Source organism: Dermacentor albipictus, chromosome 1, assembly GCF_038994185.2.
Source record: "Dermacentor albipictus isolate Rhodes 1998 colony chromosome 1, USDA_Dalb.pri_finalv2, whole genome shotgun sequence".
NCBI classification, from domain to species: Eukaryota; Metazoa; Arthropoda; class Arachnida; order Ixodida; family Ixodidae; genus Dermacentor; species Dermacentor albipictus.
In genome coordinates, this window is record NC_091821.1 from 486,938,655 (window position 1) to 486,963,240 (window position 24,586).

Consider the following 24,586-nt stretch of genomic DNA (forward strand, 5'->3'; position numbering starts at 1 on the left):
ATGTGCGCAATATGTGGTCTACTGACGTCTCGGCTGGCCCGAAACATTAGTAAGCGACACATATCGTTTATACATATATGTATGAACAAAATGTGTCCTTTACTGACTTTTCTGATGACTTGCCAGGCAAAGCGTTAGTAACCAACCCAATGAAAATGCTTTGCACTAATGTCCGTTTATAGAGCATCCAAGTGACAAACAAAGTGCTAAATATAGAATTTCTGTACTTTTTCCAGAACCGACGCATAAAATTAGTATGTATTCATACTATTACTGCAATTCCTTAATCATATTAGTCACTTATCTTTCCAGGAGTTTAACGTGTTCTGCATCGCCTTACGAATGTGCTACAGCTACGCAGAGGACCAAACTGGGGTAAGTTTGCTACCATTAGTGCACAGTGTGGGTCTGGTTTTCATGTCGCAACTGCTTCATTTGTTGCCCTTAATTAAGAACGAGCAATGACAGCTTTCTAGGAAAGAAAATTGCTGAATTCATAGAAGGTTTGTGTCTTTGGTATCGTGAATAGGGGAAAACGATGTTTAGTAGTAGAACACGAGGTGCATAGGAAGTAAAGCCGCCTGATGCTACTAGTTTTACAGATGCCGTCGCAGTAGATGGCACATGTATTAGCACATGGTCATAAAGGCTTGCAAAAAAAAGTTACATAATTTCTTACCCTGAAATTCGAATTATATGTAGTCGTAATCACCTAAAAGAAGAAAGAAAGTTGTAAATAGCGTAGAAAGAGTATAGAGGTCATTTTAAAGCGCTGTAGTACGAAGGAGTGGGTGCAAGCCTCGTGCTCACCCAATAAATGCGTTAGGGTGTCATCAATGTCCTTGGCGACACCCTAACGTTAATGCTTGCTCAATCACATATACATTGAAGGTTATAGATGGTATTGGAAATGAAACACGAGTCTGATAATTGCGGCCTAATTAATAATTTGTAATTGAGAAGTCAAACTACGCCAAATGCAACTGATTACACTGGCGTGGGCGTAATTGGCCAGGCACTCTACGATGAACGATTGCGGAAATGTTATTTATTTAGTGGGGGTGCATGAGTACATCTGCGCGGCTTTCTTGTGATGCCTCCCTGTTTCGACACACTCACAACAGTGTCAGCACTCAGCTAAAAAACTTTACATTGGACTTAACGTCTACCTGCCCAATTCTTATTTTCTCTCTCGATTTTACCTATTGATTGCTATTTCTGCTTGATATGTTATTCCTTTTTTAATCCTGCGGACGGGTAAAGATTTGTTTCAATAGTACGAAACCGCCTTATTTTAAGACCTTTTAAATTGTGCTTTCTCAAGCTAACCAATTGTTGATGGTTCCTACACAGCGGGTATGAGCCACAATTAGGGAGCTTAGTAGTATTGTCATCATCACCGATATTATTATCATCGTCACTAAGAGCAGATAATAATGTGGGCAATGAGCACGCTCTACATCTTAAAGCTCACGACGGAGCAGAGGTAAAGTCACTGCTCACGGTAAATGCCCAACGGCTCTGCATGTTCATAATTAAGAAACCAGTGGTCAGGAGCAAACAGCAGCTAACCGCGGCCTGTACTTTATGACCGCAAACTTTTGTCGTAACGTGAGCACTAACTGTCGGCTAATATGTAATTCTAGAATTGATAGGTTTAAACTTCTTTACTGCCGAAATTCAACCTTTACTCGATTTCAAGCCCCTGACAGACAATCATACCGAAACCATTAGGAGCGATAACATTCCAGTTCTTACTTCATGCTAACTAATGTACTTCTGCAATTCGTTCCAGGACGTCCGCGCCACAATGGCAGCAATTTTGGATTGTCTTGACAAGCTGGCTCTTGCTGAAATCTCAGCCAAAGCGGTGAGAGCATGAAGTTACACTCTTCTTTATTGTTTCAGGTTGCAGTAATGGGGCTTTTTGACAACCCAGACCTGCAGTTAATGCTTTTCGCATGCTGTGAAAACTACCAAGTGCATCCGGAGTACGACAGTGTTTACCTGGACATCCACAACTGTGGGACTCTAAGAAAACATGAGACTGTTATCAGTGGCCTAGCCAGAAATTTCGTTCGGGAGGGGGAGGGGGGGGGGAGGCTCACGTTGGTGCTTGGCCTCCTCACAGAATTTTTCGAGGAATCACATACATGAATAATAACTGCATTGCCATTGCCAAAGGTGCTGGACACAAATTCTTGAACGCGACGCACTGTCAAGGCAAGTAAAGTATGTATTTTTTCATCAAAGAATATGTTCTTATGTCCTCAAAATTGTGCCAAAAATAACTGATAACAGTGCTTCCATGTTGTTTGTCTATTTATTATGAAAGAAAATATCAGACGAACTTTAGAACTATATCAGTGCGAAACCAGCAAAGCTGTGCATGCCTCTGATATGATAAATGTAAAGGCCGTGAAATGAACGATTTGAGGACAAATGTGTTAATGATACTTTCTCATTCGAAAGCCTTGTTTACATTTTTGTACATATGCAACGGCCAGGGAAAAATCTCAGTGGCGCTGTCTTTCATTCCAATGCACTGCGCAGGAGCTGCTGTCACCGGTCGCGTATTGTAAGTGCACCGAAATCCCAGTCGCAACAGAGATCACATATAAAAAGCCGCGGTTCTGCAAAATATACTTTAGAAATTCGACGTACAATGGAATACACAAATGCGAAAATAAAGATTGATGAAAAGCAAGAAAAGTGTCTCAGGAAACAAAGTGCACTGCATGTATCCACAAAACATAGCAACAAGAGATTTAAATATACGCATAAGTAACCAATAAATCTACGTATCTAAGCAAAATTCACTTTGTCCAAGGCGTTACAGATAAATTTAGCCAGATTTGAAGAAATATGCCGATGCACTCTAAGACGACGCGACCAATTGCATGTTGCTCACTTTTGTACGTAGTGTGTCACGCTATATTTTGTATCTTGCCTAATTAGACTTGTAGTCAACTTTAATAAAGCAACTTCTGAAGTAACGAAGTTAGGAAAAAATTCCATTTAGAAAATTGCAGAGCGCTTTGCAAAGCGTCCGAATAAGCAATATCTGTCTTTCCATGTATATATATATATATATATATATATATATATATATATATATATATATATATATATATATATATATATATATATATATATATATATATATATATATATATTAGTGTATTTTAGGTTTCTGATGATGCCCGCGCACTACAAAACTAGTGACATGCCCGCTTGCGCGTCGTGATTGTGCTGCTCCCGAACGTTCCGCGCACAAGGCATAGGCGCGCTACCACTTAAAAGGCAACAGGACAACCACGTAGGCGCCGGCTGTGTCATTTCCGCCAGCGATGTGCTCCCCTCGCGAATGTTTGTTATAGCGATAAGCAGACGCAGCGGTTATTGCCTGTGCTGCCGGAAGCAACAGGTCCGTCATTTCGCGATAGCTGCAAGCAAATTGACCATCCCTAAATAACAAGACTCAGTTTTCAGAAGGCTGAAAATGGTGGAATAAGGATATCATTAATGACCAGGCGCTGTTTTTCCTTGAATTTACGTTTATTTTCCATGCGCTTTCACAGCAAGCGCTCGAACAGGTGACCTTCTGCAACAACACTGGGACTTTCTGAGAACGCTTGCTGTCGCTGCCTTGAGCACCGTCGGTTAAATGCTGGGGCCGACTTCAATTATCTGCTCCTGTAAGGCTTCTGGAGTCGTCGTTTTCGTCGTGTATACGTGATCCTTAATATAGCCCCAGAAGAAAAGGTCAAGAGGGTTGAGGTCGGGTGAAATTGCCGGCCACAGCACAGGCGCATTTCCCACTATCCATTGCCCTGGGAAGGTAACATCAAGGCTTGCTCGTGCTTGACTGCAGCTGTGGGCTGGGGCCCCGTCGTGCTGAAAGAACATTGCGTCAAGCTGGGCTAGTGGCATGTTGCAGCAGAAGTCTTCAACCTGCCCTTTCAGGAACTGACATACCTCTTGCCGGTCAGAGTGTTGTTAAAAACACTGGGCCAATGACTGTGCTGTCATATATTCCGCGCCAAACATTAAATGACCACTGATATTGGTGGCGGGATCTTCCTAGCAAGTGGGGATTTTGCTCACTTCTATAGTGGGCGTTGTGGATATTTACTTAGGAATTTCAGGAAAACTTAATCTCGTCAGTCCGGATACCTTGGTCAGCAAGTCAGGTTCCTGCTCTTCCTGAATCAAAATACAATTCGCAAAGTCGAGTCTCTTTTAAAGACCCCTCGACTCCAGGCATTGATGGAACTGCAGGTGATAAGGGTGCAGTCCAGCTGTTTTCAAAATCATCCAGGCAGTTGAGTTGGACACATCGAACTGTGCGCCCACGCTGCGCGTGCTAGCGTAAGGATTAGCCGCCGTGAAAGAGAAAAAGTTGGAGCGAACCTCATTATTTAAGACTGAAGCTCTCTGCCTCTTTCTTACAAAGCTGCCGGTTTGCTTCAGCAACTCGCAGGTGGTGATTATCGTCATCGGGTTCAGTCGCGTACCCAGGTGCCAGCTTCGAAATATTATTGCAGCCTGCCATCTCTGTCTGCCTGCAGCTACTAGGGCAAGGATCATGTTCGCCTTTTTCCTCGTTGGAAAAAGGAATCACAAAATTGCTCGTGCTTTAGCAGCCGATGCACGACAGTCTGTTTATCGCTGTCTGGAATTACCACCTACCACTACAACCACGTGCGTCAGTCGCTTTACACATGCAGGAGATAATGGTTGCTAGCTTAAATCGAACAGCCAACGCTTGCGTCGCTGTTCTGTCGCTTTTGAAGTGGCAGCTAGTGCACCTATGGCTGTTTGTGCGCGGAAAGCTTGGCAGTAGTGCACTCACGACACGCAAGCGTTGTGTTTTTTTTTTTCGCGGGAATCCGCAGTGAGCTGAAGAACACTAATATTTAATAGATACAAAGACAGAAACTGTTTAGTCGGACATTTCGCAAACCACTCTAAAACCTTCTAATTCGAATGTCTTTCCTTGCTTCGTTGCTTCAGAAGCTAATTAACTTTGACTAATTATCTAATTAAACAATATACAAAGATAGCTACACAATGCAAATAAAAGTGAGCAACATGCATTTGGTCGCGTCGTTTTAGAGTGCATCGGCATATATTTTAACTCTGGCTAAAGTTAGCTAAAAGACCTTGTATAATGCGTCAAACAAGGCAAATAAACATGTTGCGCAATCACAGATTCACAGATCACACAATCCAAAGGCCCGCACCCCCCATCCCTTCTCTCCCCCGATGCATCACGCGCTACGGAAGGCGGCGCGCTTCCTTCCCTCTTTTCTGCGCTGCGCACACAACACTGACCCACCATCGTCGGCTCCCACCTCCCCTGCCCCCCCTCGCTACGCTTTCACTCGCACACACAGTATGCGGCGTGCGCTGACGATGTTATCGCCCTTGTACTTCATACGGAACATGACGGCGTCGACAGGAATGCACCTTGAGTGTCCACTTAATTGGTATCGCAATAATGTAGTAAGTGTATCCGGCAAGTGAAGGGTCTCATGGCCCACAGCTTTTCGCGAAAGCAGTAACAAAATCAAACTTTCAGCATGCGACAATTCGCGGCGCCGCTACAATGTCTCTTTCGGTGTGTGTGTGTGAGGGGGGGGGGGCACCGCAATGAAGAAACGCAAAGAAAAGCATCTTGGGCCACAATCGAATGCTTACTTGGGGCACCTAATGTAGCTACCTAAGGAGTATCCAAGAAAACGTGAGACGCTTGGTCCACAGAGAACCATATACATGCTGCTCGTTATCCTACACTGGCGAGATAAGACTTTCGGTAGACGTTGCGATAACATCGAAACGATGGTGATGCCCTCAAGCGAACGCGTTGCAATGTGTCGAGTCCCCACAATAGTGACGGCGAGCGACCATTTTTTTTTCTCGTCTGCTAGCCAAAACTCTCCTAGGCCAAAATCCGCTCGGCCAGAGAAAAACGAATGCGCACCGCATTGCGCCGCGCGGTTGTCAGGGCAACACGTGAAAAACGCATGACCTCTGGCTGGCTCTGGTAGCGCGCTAGTAGTGAGAACAAAAGATTGGAATGGCTCAATGTGTCCCCGCGAATAAAATTCTAAGTAGAAGAAATAAATAAGAACGCAGTTACCTTTGCTGGCTTTACTGTCTTGATATGGATGCTTTGGCGCCGGTGACAAAGATGATGATATTGTTTTCTGCGACATGATGGCAAATATGAACCATCACAACACTTCGTCTCATCGGGCCTGGCTGCGTGTTTTGCCAACTTGTGGGATAGTGTATTGATTTGGCTTGTTTCGTTGTATGTGCTGCTTTATAAAAGTAAATGGAGCTTTGGCATCAAATGTTATTAAGAAAATTAAACCCACAAAGATTCGAAATTAAATATGTAAAGCACGACTTTGGAAATGTCAATACACCTTTCGCATGAAAGCATTATGTGATCTTTATACTTGTAAAGTTTCTTAATTGAAATCCATGCGCTCCGTAAATTCTGTGGCCTCTGCGAGATGCCGCGGCGGGCCCGCTCGCCATCAAAGCGTGTATAAAATTTTGTGCTCGGATGGGGATCTTTGCATTATGTGACTCAAGGTGCATAGGCATTGCCACGAAATCCAGCCCGAGTTGAAAATCTTCGCGCCAAAATGTCTTTGCGGGTGCGAAAAACACATTCTAGAGAAAATCCAGAATGATTTCCGACGCCGTGGGTTGTTTTGGTTGGCAGTGCATCAAGGCACGAAAAAAATTTGGGGGGGGGGGGCGGCCTAAGCCCCATACGACCTACCCCCCCCCCCGGCTACGCCCCTGACGGTTATGTGCTCATAGGCTCCTATTGTGAGTCCTCTGAAAAGCTTACTACATCGCAACCTGGCTTCACTTTGACTTTTCTGTGGGAAGCGCAAGGTTTCCTTGCAGATTTTTCAAAATAATAATAAATATGAAAGGGTGCCATAATACAATATAAGGATACTCATAAACTATATATATATATATATATATATATATATATATATATATATATATATATATATATGTATATATATATATATATATATATATATATATATATATATATATATATATATATATATATATATATATATATATATATATATATATATATATATTGAACCGATTGACGGCAAATTTTGTGTTTACAAATTTCTTAATTTCATCAGACCGCTTATTTGTTTTCCTCTACTGTGATTTCATTCCCTCGGTGCCAATTCACCTGATCTAACAGGTCACCTTACTAAGTACATGGCGTCGCATCTCTAGTTGGTCTTCTTAATCTCTAAAAGAATATCGGCGACTCGTGCTTGCACTCTAATCCACACCGCTGTTTTCGTGTTTCTTGAAGTTACGACAAGTCTTCTTTTTCTCCTCAATATCTAGGATGCGTCTGAGTAACTGGCCTAGATAAACTTACTCTTCAAGATATTCTAGAGGCTGACTGACAAACATGAAAGGTATTTTATCCCAGTTTATTACCCGCAGCGTTTCTCTTTTGCTTATTAATCTTCAAACCCGCGCTTCCTATCTACTAAGGTCCTTAATCATTGTCGGCAAATTATTTCCAACATTGTTAAAGCGAGAAATGTCATCTGCGAAGCGCAGGTTGCTCAGGTATTTGGCGTTGAGCCTCACTTTTACTAATGCTTCCCAGTAGAGCAGCTTGTATATGTCTCACATGCAGCGAAGAGATTGTGTATGTGCGCCAGGCTCCTTTCTTGCGAACATTTTATGACTCTACTTTCAGTACATTAAGGTGGTTGTGGAATCTTTGCAGATATTTCCTAAGAAATAAACTTGCACTGCTTGTACTCCTTGGCTACGCAATGCGTCTATGACAGCTGATATTTCTATTGAACCAGGTGCCTTTTCGTAATCTATGAAGGCCGTACCGAGAAGTGCTTTAACAGTTCATGTCAATTAAGGCAAAACTAAAGGCAGACATATTATCATTTGTCGAATTTCCCTTCTTGTTGCGAGTTTGTTCTCCAGGTTGAATATTAGCAAGTTACCTTGACTCTACTGGAAATCACATTGGTGAATATTTTGTAAAAGAATGGAAGAAAACTAATGCGCATGAAATTTTCATTTCCTATAAGGTTTGCTTTATTTAAATTATGACACTCGTGATACTTCTTCCGTGAAGTCTTGAGGCACTGGGATTAAAAAGTCGCAAGCTTCATGATTATAATTTCGCCTGCGTATTTGATCATATGAATTCTTTTTTTTTCATTTTCTCCTACTGCTTTTACCATGGACATTGTTGTACGTGTCGTTAATTTTGGTTTCGATATCCCGCCTGGAAACCCTGCGACCGACTGTGACGCTGTTGTCCCTAAATATATAATTGGGTGCCATGAAATGGAGGAACATCATTCGCTTGGTTATGACTGGCTGGCTCCCTTCTCCATCGGCCCGTAGGCCGCTATACCACATTGGTGACGAGGGCACTAGATTGTTCATATTTTTCTGAAGCCGTACCTACCCTGCAACCACGCCGACCACATCATGAATTTCTTCGGTCTCGCTCCACTTCCACCATTTCTGCATGTGCAGGGCTGCCCACCGGTTCCATGGCCGTAGTGTTTTCGCATGTTTGTGTCCTTTCTATTGACATCCGTAGCATCTCACTTCCTGGCCGAACGACGCAAAGCCCTCCTGTTACACAGCCTGGGAATTGAAGGTCACCGTATTTTCTTCGCTCTGCCATCCCACGTATCCGAACCCGCCCCGCCGGCTTTTAGCGTGACAGCGTCCGATGGGCCAAAAAGTCACCCACTGCCTCGTCATCCTACGACCAGGCTGTCGCTGCATTAACGCAGCATTTTGCTTCTGCAAGCAATGCCATCGCAGAACGCCATCGGTTACGCGGCCGGCGAGTACATACAAGAGTACGTCGTCGCTTTATGACAGCTTGCTGCTATATGTTCTTTCGCCGCCCTTGACGACTCCCTCCGTGACAGGTCGTTAGAAGGCATCACGTCACACCATCGTGAATGGTTACTCAAAGAAAGCTCATCGCTCTCCTTTTCTCGCGCCGTGCTTCTGGCACAGCCACTAGAGCAGCCTGCTCAGCAAGATCGCGAGCTTGCTCCCGGGCACGTTCAGCAGGCTACTTCACCATAGGTTCGGCGTTCAGGGGATACAACACGGCTGCACTCGTCTCCCTGTCAGTCAACTTCCCTTAAGCGCTGTCGCGACTGGAACAAGGCGTAAACGCGATGTTTTGGTTCGGTTCCCGCTCGACCGCGCCTCGTCATCCTCCTTTTCAACACAAGGTCAGCACTGCTTTTACTCGTCACCTTGCCCACTTGCGCTACGTCTGTAGCAGGCGATAGCGTCATTGCACCACTGCATTCGATGAAGTCGACTGCCAGCACTCGTTCGATGATGCTGAATGTTTAAGCGTTCTTACCGAGGTAAGCCGGCATTTTCGCTGACGTTTTCGTCGCTGGCAAGCCCTTGAAGTTTCTTGTCGACTCTGCATCGTCTCTTTCCATCCTGGAAGAGCACCTCTTCAAGAAATAATTTTTTAAAGAGTCACTTCTTGCCATTCCGCGAGTGAAGCTTCTCGATTGATATAAGTGTTCCATTCCCATACATGGTTCCTTCTTCTCGGAAGTCACATTCAAGTAACGCATGGTGTACCTCGTGTTTTGCATTGTGCCAAACCCACATCCATCCTCGGAATTGATGTGATCAAGGGTTTGGAACTGCACATTGAAAGGTCGTCTCTGCATTGCTTCAAGACATCGACCACGCCAGCTACACTCGACGTGGCCCAATTCTCAGGCCCGCGCCAAGTTTCACCACCTAACGCTCTTCCAAATACACTATCTCGTGAGTTGAGCTCCCTCTTTGCCCCAGGCCTCCATCTCGCCAAGGGTTTAGTCCATGGGACCAAGATCCGACTCGCGGTACCTCCTTTGGCATTGAAACTTTAACGCTTCTCGCTGACACTGCGACCTCAAGTTTCGGAAAAGCTCCGTTGATTGGAAGAACTGGAGGTCGTCGAGTGCGTTAATGCCTCGTAAACGGTGTCCCCCATCGTCGCCGTAAGGAAGAAGTATCCCGGCATTCGACTCTGTACAAACGTCCGTTAACCTAACAGAGTAGTCATCGCTGAGAGCTTTGCGCTTCCTCACTTTTAAGAGTTCCTAAACAGCCTCGTCGGTGTCACTACTTTCTCCAAGCTGCATCTTGCATCCGCCTCCCACCAGGTTCTACTCCATCCTGAGAGCCGAGACGACTACATTCGTCACTCACGACAGGCTGTTCCGCTTCAAGCTGGTATGCTTTGGGCCGGTGTCTGCCCCCGCAGCCTTCCAGCAGTCGATGTCGCAGATTCTCAAAGAGTGCTCCAGCGTTCTGTTTTACATTGACAATATTATTGTGTACGGCAAGACCGAACAAGAGCACCTAAAGAACTTGGCTGCTGTTCTCCGCAGCATCAAGGGAGTTGGACTTTAGCTCAACCACAAATGTACCTCTTGCGTTGAAGAATTGTCGTTCTAGGGCAACAGGATCATTGCCCAGGCATCTCGCCACTGCCAGAAAAAGTGCATTCCATTCTACACACACCCGCTACCACTGACACCACTGGTTTGCGTTCATTTCTCGGCCTGGTCGATTACTATGGCAACCTTGTTCCCTGCCTTACTGGAGTCGTGGATCCGATATGCGCACTGCTACGCAAGAGAGAGAGAGAGAATCAACTTTGGTGCTGAGCCCTTACTAACGGGTGGTGCGCACTGGCACCAGATGGGGTGGAACCTTATTCTCAGGTCCCATATGTGTCCAGCAGTTCCTGGCCCCTAGCCGCCAGCGCGAGCTGGGTCGGTAGGTCGGGGCTGGACAACAAGGTCTCCCATCGCTCGGGGGGGTTGGGGCTGGGGAGGGTGGGGGGTATTGATGGTGGGGGGTTCTTGAGCTTAGTGCACTCTGCAAGGATGTGTGCTAGAGTGCCTTTTGACCGTCTGCAAAAAGGGCATGAAGTGTCATGCTCTGTTGGGAACATCTTATGCAAGAGCACTGGATTCGCTAGCGACCCCGCTTGCATGCGTCGCACGATCGTTTGCTGAATTCGGTTGAGTTGCGGATGCGGACGGGGAAGCCTACATCTGCCGCTTCTGTACATTTGCGTGATTTCTTTGTAGCTTGTCACGGGGTGCGGTAGCCCTGGCTCGTCCTCGGCCCGGATCGATAGTTCTCGGGCATAGTGGTCGGCGAGTGCGTTGCCTTCCACTTGCGAGTGAGCCGGGACCCACACGAGCTCAACGGCCCGCCCCGGTGATTTGCATTTGTTGAGGATCGCTAGTGCCACGGAAGAGATGTCCCCCCTGCGGTAGCTTGCGTAGGCGGTCTGGGAGTCTGTGCCAATGGTCCTCACTCCCGGTTGTGCGAGTGCGAGGGCCACGGCCACTTCTTCTGCTTCGGCTGTATTCGTCGTCCGTATCGACGCGCCTGTGACAAGTTTATCAATGGTGGTGACGACCGCCGTTGCTCTGGTTCCGTGCTTGGGAAGTGAGGCGTCCGCGTAGAGGACCTCGGGGTCCTCTTCCAGCTGTCGAGCCAGTGCCTTGGCCCGCGCAGAGCATCTCTCGTTGTTCCTCCCCGGCTGCATGTTCCGGGGGAGGGGCTTGATCTTAATAATGTCTCTCCACGTTGTGGGGAGCGGCTCCGTTGTCGGTAGCTGTTCAATTTGCCATCCTATCTTGCGTAGGACGGCCCGACCGTGCTCAGTCCGGCTCAGCCTTACCCTCTGGTGGGATAGGTGTGCTTCCACCAGCTCTTCCACCATGTTGTGGGCACCCATTTCCAGCAGCTTCTGCGTTGACGAGTAGACTGGGATGCCCATGGCGAGTTTTACGGCTTTCCTTATGGTCGTGTTCAGCGTTTCGCGGTTCACCTTCGCAAGCTGGAGGTACGGGGCGGAGTACGTTACGCGTGACACGACGAATGCCTGCACCAGGCGCAGTGCGTCTTCTTCTTTGATTCCTCTGTTCCGGTTGGTGACTCTCCGGATCATGCTGAGGACTTGCTCGGATGTGGTCTTGATTTTGTTGACGGCTGCGTGCGCCTTGCCGTCGCTGCGCAACAGCAGGCCCAGTATCCGGATCTACTGCGTTGGTTTGATCTCTGTGCCGTCGATGGTGATGATTATGTTTGGCGGCGGCTCTTTCTTTGGTCTTCCGGGCTGTACCATGAGCAGCTCCGATTTCTGTGGAGCGCAGCTCAGGCCACAGGTCCTGGCATACTCGTGGACGGTCGTTGCCGCTCTCTGCAGGGCTTCCTCCGCCCAGGCATCGGAACCCGCGCGGTTCGTCCACACCGTTATATCGTCGGCATAGAACGCGTGGTCCACGCCCTCGATCTGATTGAGTAGTCCGGGCAGGGGCAGGAGTGCTAGGTTGAAAAGCAGAGGCGACAGGACAGACCCCTGTGGGGTACCCCTGTCTCCGAGCTCCACAGGCTCTGACCGTTCATTTCCTATCCGGATAGTTGCTGCTCTATTGGTTAGGAAATCTTTGATATAGTCGTAGGTCTTGCGGCCACACCCCGTCTTGCGCAGGTTCTCGAGCACGCTGGCGTGGGACACGTTGTCGAAGGCCCCTTTGAGGTCCAAAGCCAGTATACCCCGGGGCGCGTGCCTCGTTGCTTTTCTAATCACCAATTTGTGTAATTGGATCAAGACGTCTTGGGTGCTCAGGTGCTGGCGGAATCCATACATTGTCGCCGGCATCTGATTTGTCTTGTCCAGGTGTGCTTGAAGTCTTCTGAGAACCATGCGTTCCATGACTTTGCCCACACAGGACGTGAGCGAGATGGGGCGCATGTTCTCGATGGTCAGAGGTTTGCCGGGTTTAGGTATGACTCGTACCTCGGCCTCTTTCCATTCTGCGGGCAACTTCGAGCTTTCCCAGGTTCTGTTGATGTGACCCAGGAGCCCACGTGCCGCCGCATCACTCATGTTATTGAGCAGCCTGTATGTAACGGCGTCCGTTCCTGGTGCGCTCGCCTTATTACTCTCGTCTATGCCTGTTAATAACTCCGTGATGGTGAACGGTTCATCCAATGCCGGATTTTCCGGTCCCCCGTACTCCTCCGGTATCGGAAATCGCCCTCTCTCCGTCTTGAGGTTGATCGCCTTGAGGTCTTCAATGAGCCTTTGGCCGTTGCCATCGTAAGCGTTCAGAACTTTGGTGAGGTTGCGGTTGGTTGCGGTCTTGCTGCTCAACGGGTCGATCAGGTGTCTGAGCAGGCACCAGGTCTTGTGCGCCGACAGCTTTCCCTGCAGCCCGTCGCACGTACTCATCCAGTTCTCTCGGCACAGCTTGGTTGCGTATTCAGCGATCTGTTTGTTGAGGAGCGCGATGCGTTTGATGAGCTTCTTGTTTCGTCGTTGACGCTTCCATCTTCGCGTGAGCGAGTGCCGCGCCTCCCACATGTGTGCTAGTTTGGCGTCGACGAAGGGCGTCTGCATCGTTGTCACAACTTCTACGCGAAAATCAATCCTGCATCTGGAGTGATACCGTCGACACTAGTTTTCAGAATGTCAAGTTCCTGTTGTCATCCAGCAAATTCCTTCAGATGTTTGATCCCACTCTTCCGGTAGTGTCTCCATGGATGTTTCTGAATGCGGCCGTGGTGCCGATCTTGAGCAAATGAATGGGCGTCAGCTGCGCACTTGCCCACTCTCCCCAGCAGACAGGAAATATGCAGTTGGTCAACGAGAAGCAGTAGCGTGTGTCTAGGCTTGCGAGCGTTGGCACACACATTCCTCTGGGGACGGCGTTACACACGTCGTACGGACAGCCAAGCCTTTGTCTCCCTTTTGTCGTCTCATGGATCAAGAAGACGTCCACCGCAAGGGGTCAGAGAATCAATTGCAGATGCGCTGTCCCGCCTGCATTCCAGTGTCTGTTTTGCAAGAAGGTGCTTCGTACAACGAAGAGGTCGTGTCTCTCATTGCTCCACTCCGCCTCACGAAAGAACAATTCCAGCACTCCCTGAGCGAAGTTGCTACCTTGGAGCAAGTCAGCACTTACGTCCCATCTTCTCGGTCTCCCAACAAGTCTATTCCGGCTGAACGTCAGCCATTCTTCGCCATGTACGAAGAGCTGTCTGTGGTCGATGACCTGCTTTAGCGCGGAGAAAGGCTCGTAGTTTTTTTGTTTTTTGTTTGATGCGAATGTTAATCTTTCAGGGCATACAGGGGTATGAAACGGGCGAATAAGGCTCTTAGTTCCTCCTTCCCTTTCACCACAGATCATTTCCACCGCGCATGAAGCCAACCCTGTTGAAGTTTGAACCAAAGTGCCACTACGAGAGTAGTTTGGTGGCCTGGCATGAACAACCTAGTGGAAATTGCCATCCACAACTGCTTAGTCTGCCAGGCTGCAGACAAGAGTACCAAAACGGCAGTAACTCCGCTACAACATGAGCGGCTGCCAGATCATCCATGGCAGAAGGTCGCCATAGACGTCGTTGGTCCCATGGAAAGAGCGCCGCACGATTGCAGGTTCGCTATCACCCACGTTGACTTTTCCAAGTGGCCTTAAGTACAGTTTTGCAGCGAGGTGCCGACGCGCACCGTGACAATCTTTCTGGTCTCAGTATTGGCTCGAGAAGGCTAACTTGAAGCGATACTGTGCAAAAACGGGCTTCAGTTTGGTTGCCGGGAGCTTGACCAGTTCCTGAAGGATCATGCCATTCGCCTCACACACTCTTCGGTGTACTACCCAACGTAACTGGACTTGTAGAATGATTCAGTTGTGTTTTGAAGAATTTTGGCTGGAACATCAACCACTCCGCGCATTGATTAGTTTCGCACCTACCGGTGCACACCACACACTACCATGGGAGTCGCCCCAGCTCTCTTGCTGCATAGAAGGCTGCCGCGAATAAACCTAGACGTCATCGGGCTCCCACCGTCTTCCTTCTTTAAGGGCCAAGCTACTGAGCTCTGTAAGTTGCGTCGTCAGGTGAAGCATGAGCGAGAGAGCAGCAAGAAGGATACATATTTTCGTCTGGCCACGAAGAAGACTAAAATCGCAATTGGTGAGTTTGTCCGGGTGCGGAAACTCTTCTTCACTTTCAAGGGAGACTCCTCGTTTGGCAGTTCCCACAAAGTGCTGAAGCAGTGCGGACAGTCCTCTTTAGACCTCGATGATGGAAGGACCTGGAATGCATCCAAACTTGCCAGGGTACCTTCGGGTCCCCGTACTTTGTATCTAGAGGAGACCTGCGACGCGCAAGAGGGTAACACAACGTGGTCCTTGGGCTACCGGCTGCTCGTGAGGCATCTCAATCGGCGGTGGCGTCTCTGCCTGCTCCTGTGGCTCCCCGATCTGCTCTCGGCCCAGACACACCTGATCCACAAGCAGGTGCGCCTCTTCCTGCTGTTGTGGACAACCAGGCCACTCCCGACCCATACCCGTCTGTGCCGCAACCGGGTCCGGCTCGGGTTCGCGTCAAACCACCGCCGGCAAGACAACCTCCGAAAAGTAACGGCGACGATATGTGGCAACTCTATTAGATTTTTCGTTCTACTCATATATATGTTGTTTTGAACATTTTGTAGAGCTAACCTTTTTGTAGGGAGAGAATGGAGTTTTCATAAGTTTTGTATATATAATTTGTAGTTGCTGCTGTGTATACTTGCGTTAAGTGATGTTCCTTTGTTGTTGACCAGCCACCGTTTTCCATTGCCTTATGTTTCCCTTATGAGCGCCAGTTGGTAATGTACAAAGCACCTTGCAGTACCAACCCTCTAACAGTCTACTACAGCAATGAAAGATTGAAGGGGAGGATATGTTGTGTCGGTAGTTTTCGTTTCGATAATCTGTCTTCAAACCCTGTTTGGGTGCGCTGTTGTCCCCGTGCATCTAATTGGGTGTCATAAAGTAAAGGGAGATCATTTGTTGGGTTATGGCTGGTTGGGTCCCTTCTTCGCCGGTCCGTAGGCCATGATGCCACAGACATGCCTTGCAAAGCCCTTCGCATCTGATATCTAGTTGCGCATGGAATTTCTGGACCCTGCTCGTCGCTATTTCCAGTCAAGGTGACGCGGCAGCTTTGGGCACTCTGCAGTTCAGTAAAGAAGACAACTACAGCCTTTACTATGCCATCAAAATTGCTGATATCTTCGCCGTGCTTATTACGTCTTTCTATTTCCTATGCTCAGTTTCTTTATCCACAATTTTATTAATCCAAAATTTCCAACTTTCCCAGTTTGGAAGGTAATGATTTAGAATATCGCTAACGTTCAGCTTTGACAGTTCAGCGAATTCGATCTGATCCCATAAGGAAGACACTTTCATGCTTCGTCTTTTATTTAGTAGGTCTTTAGTTACATAGGAAAGCTTACGTGTTTCTTGTCTTGGCGCCATACCTCCGACTTCAATTGCCGCCGGTGCTGTTAGTGTATTAATGGTCAATTTCATTAACACTTTATTGAGAAAACAGTTCGCTTATATGCATGCGCTTAGCGCAGAGACTACGTCATAATGACATTTCCGAATGCCCGTGGAGGACTACTTCCACTCTGTAGCGATGGAGTGATCTGTGGTAGTAACCCATTTGTTTGACATCTTGTGTGCAGGGATGTTTGCGAGAAAGAGTTTGGGCAAACAAGAAGAGTAAAGGATTTACAACGTATACATAACAAGGTATATCCTCTCCGTAACCTAGTTCTAATCATTTATGCAAAAGTAAGCAGTAAATGTACCAATGCGCTAGCTTGCTTAGGTTTCAGATTGCTTCAGCGATCCGTCGCATCCATCTCGTGGACCTTTGTTCACTTTGTCTTTAGTAATAACACAACGTCACCGACGACAAATTATCCATCTGCCGTGTCATTCTGACCGGTCCTCGGACAGTTTACTGTTGCTTCTACAAATGGTACGCCTAATAACATTTTCTCACAAATGTGTTCATTTTCGGACGCCTGCGTGACACATCGTCAGAAAACGAATACTTCCGACTGGACACTTCTTCACATGGACTTGTACACAGTGCATAAATGGTGCCGTGCAGGGCACATGGAATTTAACACCGGTAATTTCGAGGCGCCGCTAGAATTAGTAACAACGTACTGTTACCTCGGAGTATATTTAAGCCACACCTTGTCTTGCAAGACACACAGCGACCACGCTACTTCGAAAAACAATCTCACTTTATAAGGGTACCTGAGCCAAAACATTTATATGCTGCCATCATCTTTAAAACTGCTCCTATACACTACATTTATCTGCCCGCAACTTGAGTATGCCAAGTCGATATGAGACTCGCATCAAGCTATATTGACACAAAACTGCGAGGCTGTGCAAAACGGTGCACTCCGCATAATTTTATTTAACTATCGTCGTAAATGGAGCATAACAACCATAAAACCATCACTTCAGCTTCTCTCGCTCACCAGTCGACGGAACGTTCTCGTATATGCACTTGCGACAAAATTGACCATGACAACACATATCGGCGTTCACTGTGGATTCGCCCTGCTCTTTATTTCTACGCATCTTGATCATCCTCAGAAGGTCAGCATACAGACAACTAATATGTTTGCACACTAAGTTTCGTATTCTCCCATGACTGCGAAAGACTGGTGACAGCTAGCAGTATCTGTTACTAGCATTAGCGAGCCCATTCATCTTAAAGATGCTCTATAACCCTATACTATGGAGTTCTTAACATGAGGCAATGCATCTTTTTTTTTGCATATGACTATATCTTAAAGCTTGTGAATTCTCCTGTATTTTTCTGTGCACTGGCCTGTATTTGGCTTGATAATAAGTTTTATGTATCGTGTCGCATTTTTTCTGGATTTATAACATGCCTATCAATCTAGCTCTATGTCATAATCTTGCCCCTACTATCTGTAATGTACACATGAGCTTTGAGGGCAAAATAAGTCAATAAATAACTGCTATACAGGTGAACACTCCGTTGCGCGGCTATAGTGTCATTTTATCCTTGTTTAAATGAGCACACTAATGCTTATTGACGTCGACTTGCTTCGGACACTTCAAGCGCTGCCTAAATACTCTGTCTAGTAGAGAGTCACAAGACTGCTTTGAAGAGGTAAGTACAATTAAAGAAGCATTCCACCACACCTGCATATAATAAGCACTTTAATAACAACACATTACAGTGTCTTCTAATTCAATAGCATTCCATTTCATGTTACCCTATTTGTTAAATGATGACTCAAGCTGCATGCAAAACAAAAGCTCTGTTTTATTGCCCTCATTAGTGTGCACGCGCTCTCAACGCCGTTGCTGTATAAATAATACAGCAGAGAATACACAAAATTTCTGCAACTCTCTCATGCCTCTCCGGTTTGAATTTCATTTTATTTCGATAGCAATATTATATAGATCACAGATTATATATCTACATTACTATATGGACCATACAAGCGCCTTTCTGCCGTCGGCGTCGCCTTGAGGTTACGTATAAAGTAGAAGGACCATTAAACCGTCTCCACATCCTGTATGCTGTATGCGTGACTGAAAGCGTGAGAGGGTGAGCGGCGTTCACAGGTGAATCTCGCGGACAAAAGGAAGGAAAGCGGGGAGGAAGCGCGCCGTATTCCATCACGCGCAAGACTCCGGGTGGAGAGTAGGAAGGAAGGCACGTTCCACTAGGGACAGCGCACGCAGCCGCACGAGCCGACGAGACGTTCATTTGGGGGATCGCCAGCTATTTGTGCGCAGGTGCGAGTAAGAGCGGGCGGGAGAGAGAAAATCTCGGGGCTTTGACTCCTTGAATATATGACTCTGCATAGGCACTACGGAGGAGGCTTCTTAGCGCGTGTTGTAGGCGTTTGTCCCTTGGCGTGCCGGCATTACGGAGTGGGGTTGAGTTTGTTTACGTTCGGGTGCTGGCTGCCAGCGCAGTAAAATAGGTGAAGCAGCGAGCACTGACGCCCGAGTTATCGACTGATCGACCGCTGCGTCGGACAGACTTTCTCGAATTTGCGGCGTTCGTGCGAAGTCAGTCGTAGCGGATCATAGCTTTCTCGCGCCTTACTGCAATGTACCTTGTAAATAACGTCATAGATGTTTCTCTGGGAGCAGTGGCGACCGTAGTACAGCCCCGGCCGCACACACAGCCATTGTTTTATGTGAATACCCCCTGGCACACTACCGCCTCCGCGGCCCCAACCTACGAGCGGCTCTGCATCCAGCTTTGATCCCCCCGCTACCCCTTGGGTGCCCTGGAGATCCTGCGCCACCTGCTTAATTATAACTTCGGGTGCTCTCCTGAAGCCTCCGTTTGCCGGTTACATGCGCCCTGCTGGAGCAGTGCTTGTAAAATATCCAGTCTATCGTCGCGACGAAACATGCGACCCGCGACTTCCACAGCACCAGTCAGAACCTTGCCCCTTCAGACACAGCAATCACATAATGGGGCGTCCGTGCCCATTGCCACATCGCACGGCCAGCCAGTAGCGGAGCGTAAACAAACTCGACCGCACCCCGCAGTGCCGGCATGCCTAAACGACAAACGCATACAACACGCGCAAAGAAACCTCCTTCGTAGTGCCTAGGCAGAGTCGTATATTCAAGGAGCAAAAGCCTCCAGATTTTTTCTCTCACGCCCGCTATTACTCGCGCGTGCGAACAAAGTCTGGCGATCCCTCAAATGAACGTCTCGTCAAGAGCCCGAGCCGCGACTTTACAATCGCTAGTAAGTGCAGCGGTGCGTGGCATTTCCGGAGGCACCCCAAGTTTGTGCACAGGTGCGAGTTAGAGTGGGTGCAAGAAAAAAAATCTGGGGAATTTTTCTCCTCGAATATCAGACTTTGCCTAGGTACCGAGGAGGAAGAGTTTCTTTGCTCGAGTTCTGTGCGTTTGTCCCTAGAGGTTCCAGCAATGCGAGTGCGGTCGAGTTTACGCTCCGACGCAGGCTGCCGGCGCAGTGAATCACGTGAAGCAGTGGGCAATGAAGCCCCATTTGGTGATCGCTGTGTATGAAGGTATGTCGGACGTAGGCGAATGCCAAAGCTAAAAGTAGGTATGACAGACTCTCCCGCTCCTGCCCCGCTCGTGCTCAGTGAGTAAGGCCGCATTACAACTTTCTCACGCGTTACGGCCCTCTGCCTTCATAAAACATGACTGATTTTCCTGGAGAAGCTGTACAAGCCGCAGTAGAGGCCGGCCATGCTCTTTTGGAGCAGTATATATCTTCGCTCATGCCAGGTTTTTTGTATGCTGCGGCTCGTGACTTTTACGGAGCATCTTTCAATGGTACCCTTTGAGTAAAATAAACGTATTCGCGCAGAAACTTGCGGAAAAATCGGTAGGCGGAAGGGCCGCGGAGCAACCGAGACGGAAGCGAAGCAGATACGTCCAACGTATTTTTAGCCTGGTGCTAGCGACTATACTGCTCCAGCAGAGCTGGCACGGCCTCTTCTACCGTCCCTACTGCATCCCCGTGAAAATCAGTGATCTTATTTCGAAGGCAAAGCGTCGGAAAGTGCCAGAAATGTATAATCCGCCATCAATGACTCCACACGAGCGCCGTGGGCGCGAGCTACCCTACTTGATGTACTTTACGCATAGAGATCACCAAATGGGGCGTCAGTGCGTACTGTTTCACCTGGATTTTCGCACCGGCAGCCAGGGCCAGGACCTGAACCAGCTCGTGCATGGGCATGGCCAGCGCGCGAGCTCACGCGGCATTTGCGGCACAGCTAGTGACAAGCGCTAACAAAACGAGCAAAAATACTTCTCCATAGTACCTAGGAAAAGTAAAATGTTCAAGGAGCAGAAGCCCCCACATTTTCGCTCTCGTACCTGCACACAATGTCGGGGTCCGCAAATGCCACGCCCCGTTTTACTTACCAGCAGTTGCAAAGATGAGCCCGGGCCTCTGTACCTTGAAAGCCATCCGCGGCGGGGATACGGTCCGGTGCGCGCTGTTTTCGCGCCTTAGTTCGCGTTGCTACCAGACGCAGCAAAAAGGTATGTTCGCTCGCGGCTGCTGCCGAGCTTCCTCACTCCAGCGTTTTGACAACGATTTTCCACGGACTACGAGTGAGCAGTGTTGATGTTTGCTTGTGAGCGCGTGACACCATGCCTAGTAATTTAGTCAGTGTGCCTGCGTTTACAAGTTTATAGGGCAAACAAGACTGCTATCCTTGTTTCGTACTGCTGTCCGGTAATTTGCTATCGCCATCGATGCTTCGCATTTCATCTATTTAAAGTAGCACGTAATGAAGAAGAATTGCGAATTTTGTGAAGAAGTCTGCTTTCTCTGACTATCCGCCTTCACTCGGTTAGACTCGATTAAGCCCGTTATAGCATCACACAGTGAATGACACTGAAAGACGGGACCAGCGCTAAGTGTTGTCCAGCAATTATATTTTTATGGAAAAAGATGCGCACTTGTTCTGAGTGTAATTTCGAATGCCATTCAGTGTCTGTCCTGTATTTTTTCTGTTACTGACTTTGCTTAGTGCGTGCTGCTATCCTAGACATCATTCAAGGCCCATCCTTAGTTCCCATTCCCATCCTTAGTTCCAGTTCCCCATCCTTATGCCCATCGATTCGGCGTGTATTTCCGGCATAACAAAAGAATAACTTAGGTGTTGTCTGAAGTTTCGTTATATGATGTGTCGTTCGAGTTTCTAAGTAGTTGTAAATTTGTGTCTTTTACAGGGATGGGTTAAGAAGTACAACTTCAACTTCACTGCAGCCATGAAATCTTACAGGGTACGTGTACTTCTCAAAGACAACACCTGCCGTGCTCATTTTATGTGTGTGTGGCTGTTGTGCCATAATTAGCTTCAACCTTTTACTCTAGCCTTGAGCAAAATTTTTGATGCTCAGCTGGCACATCCGGCTTAAGAACACTGCATCATGTTTCAGTATCGGTCGACAAGCAGACATTAGCAATTTTGATAATTACAAATTTATTAATACAATTTAATCTAAGTCTTTCTTCACACATATCGAGAAAAAATACGAGAAAACTCATCTCACGATGACTGTCGGCGGCAATATGTTAGTATTGAGTCAATAGTGCGACAAGTCTTATTGACACCGGCGAAACGAGTTATGTATGAGGCGTGTACTTCTGCGGGGCTACTCGTTCGCGCGTTCCTGAGGACACTCAGCGCCATATAGCGCCGCCACAGCGAAGCCTGCGCATGGCCTCTGAAAGAAATGGCCAGCCAGTGCGTTCTAACAACGAAAAAGGCGTTATGCGGTAACCGGGCTCCTCTCTCGTCCTTCTTTCTGGGAACTATGTCCCATGCAGTAGCACTGACGGGATGTCCGCGCATGGACTCCGAGACGAGAAGTCTGGCGCGCTGATGCCTGCTAACGATGAGAACTGTTACTTCGAGCTTGTTACACACTCCGTGGTACCTTCCCAGTGCGCAATGTGAGCGAGAGCTCCTTGAAGAAGGGCCCATACATAGCGAATTGATGACGAAAGTAGCTAAAGTACTGGCGTGAAAGGCGTTCGTTGAAAAGCGGAACATACGCAGTGTATTTGCGGCGCAGCCTTACGATGCGTCTGGTTGCTGACCTTGAGGAACTCTTCTGACGCTTATTCAATTTCGCTCTTAATTGTAGAAATTTAAACCATCTATTTCTTTTTTTGTAAAATGGCACCTAATTTCCCAATTGGCTTCAAAGACGTCCATTAAGAGTGGCACACGAGTACTGGCTCATACCCAGTGACTCAAGTTGGGTTTAAATAGTTTCGTGGGAGATTCGCGCTGAGTGGCGCATACTCAGTGATTCTAGTCGGCACCAGGTTCTACGACGAACGGTATCTGCCCAGTCCTTCATCTACAGTGACCCATATCCGCATGAAGGACGTACTGTGAAAATCTACACGTATGCTCAAACAACCACGTGCTCAGGGACCAAAGTTCGTGCGATGTTTGCCTTGGCACCTATTAACTCAGCACAGCATCCCGATGTGCTACCCATTCGAACACGAACTACCCAATGACCTAGGTAGGCGGGAAGACGCCGCGATACTAACATATAGATACATACATAGATACACTCCAAGCCAAAAGAGACCAACGGGGGTTTAGAGGTTACAAGCTGCGTTGCCACAACGATTACTCCCTTTAGGCACCAATGGCAACGGGACGAACTGTTAGTCTCCTAGCAGTTACTCTCTTGGAGATAGGCTTTAGTTCTTCCAGTTACTCTCTTGACGATTAAATTTTACTCTGCCCAGTTCCCCAAAAATTAACTGTTAGTCCCACCAGTTGCTTCCTGAGGTCTAACTTCTGATGTTTGCACTTACTCTCAAAGACCAACTGTTGGCCTTTGCAGTTACTCTCTGACGACCAAGTGCTGATCCTTCCCATTGCTCCCCAGTGGATCAACTGCTCTGTCCTGCCATGTCTGTAGTTGTTACTCCTTACGCAGTTAAATTTTTGTCGTGAAGATCATTTTCAAAGGCTCAACAACTGAACAAAGCTATTTGGATTTGGATTAAATTTTTTGTCTCGAACGTGCTTTTCAGACGCCCGACATACAACCACAGCTGCTAGGGAAGTTGTAACATAAAATATGGACTAAATTGAAACAGTGAAACACTTTGTATATATTAATGTAGTACGTGTCCGCCACACCCACAAGCGCAGTTGGCCGCCCACCACGGTGAACACCAGCCATGCGGCATATGAAATGAAATGTTCTTTGTGTTTTCAGTACGAAAACAATGTTGAATTTCCAGTAAAAAGTACATATCTTTGTGAGGGCATAAACGAGGCCACCTCCGTCCATTTTAAACGTTTCAAGCTGTACATGGGCTGTTGCTTCCAGCAGGCTAGTGCCTTCGCAGGTCACTGTAGGCACATGATCTGCAGCATCCGTGTGTTGCAAAAAGAAAAAGTGGGTTGCTCGTGCCAAAAGAAATATATGATTATTAGGCATGCCCTAGATAAGTGGTCCATGCAGCAAGTCTATTATCAGCATGCAAGTTGCCGATAATCTTATGCGGCAGGAAATAAAAGCGTCCATCCTTTCCTTTACGACGCTTCACAGCACACAAACTGAAGCTGGGAGATGCAGGTCTGAAACGTAAAGTTTACACAGGTGAAGCATGAACACCCTAAACCACTCATTGCGAAAGCCGGTAAAAGAACTGCAACATTGAGACCCATTTTACAAACACGTATAAGTCGACTATCCATTGGTCAGTCGTGCTTTCGAGTTGATTAATTCGCTCTCTAGCTCCAAACAGCTAGCCTTATAGATAGCCCCGTTGGTAGAGAAACCGCCGTGATAAGTCTGTGGTCCGAGGTTCGAACTTCTGACCAGGACAAAATTTTCTCTGACTTTCAAGTGTAACTCAGCTTAGTGACCAATATGCAAGAAAAATAGCAAAATTTCAATTCAGAGTAGTAAATGCAGCCAAGACAATTCGTTCATTTGCAACTTTGACTGCATACTTGGTGAAAATTCACAACATCACGACAAATGAGTAGGGAAGAGCACTTTCTGTGCTTTTTGATACGTAGGAGTGTGTTTGGCTCAGAAAATACTCGCAGCCTAATTGGATTTGGGGCACAAGC

The 24,586-nt window shown here is 47.4% G+C and overlaps 1 long non-coding RNA gene across 1 annotated transcript; it reads left to right on the forward strand.

Annotated features, from left to right (window-relative positions):
- Positions 1–1,421: 1,421 nt before the first annotated feature.
- On the forward strand, positions 1,422–21,752 carry LOC135912229 (uncharacterized). Its single transcript, XR_010567586.1, has 3 exons — positions 1,422–1,486; positions 1,796–1,870; positions 21,699–21,752. It is a non-coding gene; the product is annotated as an uncharacterized lncRNA (long non-coding RNA).
- Positions 21,753–24,586: the final 2,834 nt, after the last annotated feature.